Source organism: Penaeus vannamei, chromosome 12 (assembly GCF_042767895.1).
Source record: "Penaeus vannamei isolate JL-2024 chromosome 12, ASM4276789v1, whole genome shotgun sequence".
NCBI lineage: Eukaryota > Metazoa > Arthropoda > Malacostraca > Decapoda > Penaeidae > Penaeus > Penaeus vannamei.
Genome location: NC_091560.1, coordinates 5,630,962 through 5,633,461, shown reverse-complemented (window position 1 = coordinate 5,633,461; position 2,500 = coordinate 5,630,962).

Below are 2,500 nucleotides of genomic sequence, written 5' to 3'. Positions count from 1 at the left end.
GCCCCGCCCCTCCCCTCTCTCTTTCCCTCACGCCTCATCTCCCCTCTTCTTTCTCCCTCCAGGTGACGCATCAGTTTACACCTCCAAACGCTTCCCTCTCTCTCTCCCCTTCTCCCCCCTCTCCCCACTCCCCCACTCTCCCCTCCACTTTCCCCTCTCTCTCGCCCACCCTCCCCTCTCCCCACTCTCCCCCTTTCCCCTCTCTCCCCACTCTCTCCCCCTCTCTCCCCCCTCTCCCTCTTTCCCCCCCCCACCTCCCCCACCTCTCCCTCTCCCTACTCTCCCACTCTCCCCCACCCTCCCCCACTCTCCCCTCTCCCCCTCCCCCTCTCTCCCCACCCCCTCTCCCCTCACTCTCCCTCTCTCCCCTTCCCCCCACTCTCCCCCACGCTCCCTCCCCCCCTCTCCCCCCCTCTCCCCCTCTCCCTCACCCCAACTCTCCCCTCTCCCCTCACTGCAACACCAGTTCAATAATGTATTCACAAATCCGCGACTTAAAATTGCCCGCATACCTCAGTCCAGAACCTGTTGCCCGGGGATGCCTACTGGGAAGACGAAGAGGGGAAAGAGAGAAAGAGAGGGGGAGGGGAGAAAGAAGAGGGGAGGGAGAGGAGGGAGCAGTGAGAGGGAAAGGGGTGAGGGAGAGGTGGGAGGAGCAGAGAGAGAGAGAGAGAGAAGAGGGCGAAAGAGAAGAAAGAGGGTGAGGAGGGGATGGAAGAAGAAGGGGGAAGAGAAAAGGGTGAGGAGGGAAAGGAGGAGGAGAAGAGGGAAAGAAGAGAGGGGAAAGAGAGAAGAGGGAGGGGTGAAGAGAGGGGAAGGAAGGAAGGGTTGGAGAGAGAAGAGGGAGGAGTGGGAAGAGAGAAAGGAGGAAGGGAGAGGAAGAGGAAAGACAGGGAAGAAAGAGAGAGAGAGGGGAAAGGGGTGAGAGAGAGGGAGAGAGAGAGAGCGAAAATGGATAGATTGGAAGAGGTGACAAAGAGAGAATGAAAGAAATTGAGGAGATAATATGGAGTGAAAAGGAAGAAGAGGGAGCAGACAGAGAGAAGGAGTAGATGAAATGGAGGAAAGAGAAGAAGAGAGAAAGAGAACGGAGAATATAAAAAAAGAAAGAGACAAGAGGAAGGTGGGAATTGAAGGAGAGAAAGAGAGAAGAGATAATAGATTAAATGAGAGAGAAAAGAAAGAAGAGAGAATAGAGTGAAAGGGAGAGAAAGAGAGAAGAGAGAAGAGAACGAAAGGGGGATGAAAGAGAGAGAAAGGAAAAGAAAAAAGGAAAGGGTGCCCACGCATGTTGATATCCGTGAGAGAGGGACAGAAGAGAAGAAGTGAGGAAATGTAGATAAATCAATAGATGAATAATTGTGGAGAAGGAAAGAAAATCCAAGATAACAACGAGAAAAGGATAAGGAAAATATGCATCCGCCAAGGAAGATTTAAAGGAAGTAAACACAATCAGCTGATCGAACCAAAATGGCGGAAATGGCGGGAAAAAGGAACCGACTTATTTCACTTTTCCTTTTCTCACCCGCGCCCATTTCTTCTTTTACCGCTCCCCTTCTCTCTTTCTCTCTCTTTCTCTCTCTTTCTCTCTCTTTCTCTCTCTTTCTCTCTCTCTCTCTCTCTCTCTCTCTCTCTCTCTCTCTCTCTCTCTCTCTCTCTCTCTCTCTCTCTCTCTCTCTCTCTTTCTCTCTCTCTCTCTTTCTCTTTCTCTTTCTCTTTCTCTCTATCTCCCTCTCTCCCTCCCCCTCTCTCTCTCTCTCTCTCTCTCTCTCTCTCTCTCTCTCTCTCTCTCTCTCTCTCTCTCTCTCTCTCTCTCTCTCTCTTTCTCTCTCTCTCTCTCTCTCTCTCTCTCTCTCTCTCTCTCTCTCTCTCTCTCTCTCTCTCTCTCTCTCTCTCTCTCTCTCTCTCTCTCTCTCTTTCTCTCTCTCTCTCTCTCTCTCTCTCTCTCTCTCTCTCTCTCTCTCTCTCTCTCTCTCTCTCTCTCTCTCTCTCTCTCTCTCTCTCTCTCTCTCTCTCTCGCTCCTTCATCTCCCCATCTTCTCCTCTTCCTCTCTCCATTTTCCTCCCCACCTTCCTCCTTCCCCCTGTCCACCCCCCCCTTCTGTTCACCTCTACAGCAACTGCATAGAAAACGGGAAGCGACATGGAGTTGCAAATTGCAATCTTGCTTGTCGGAATTATTGAATTATTATTTCTATTTTCCTTTCTCTCTATATTCTCCTCTTACCTTTTTTTTATCTCTTTTCTTCTTCTTACTGTTTCGTTTTCATTTTTTTCCTTCCTTTTTTAACTTCATTTTCTTCCTTGTATCGTGTCTTCTCCTTCTTTCTCTGTTTATCATGTCCTCTCCTGTTTCTTCTCTTTATCATTTTCTCTCCCTTTCTTCGCCGTTTTCCTTAGTTTATTCACTTCTCTCCTTCTCTTCCTCTTTTGTTATTCTTTCTTTTTATTTATCTTGAGTCTTTTTTCTCGCTCTCTCCTCACTACCTCCCTCCTCACC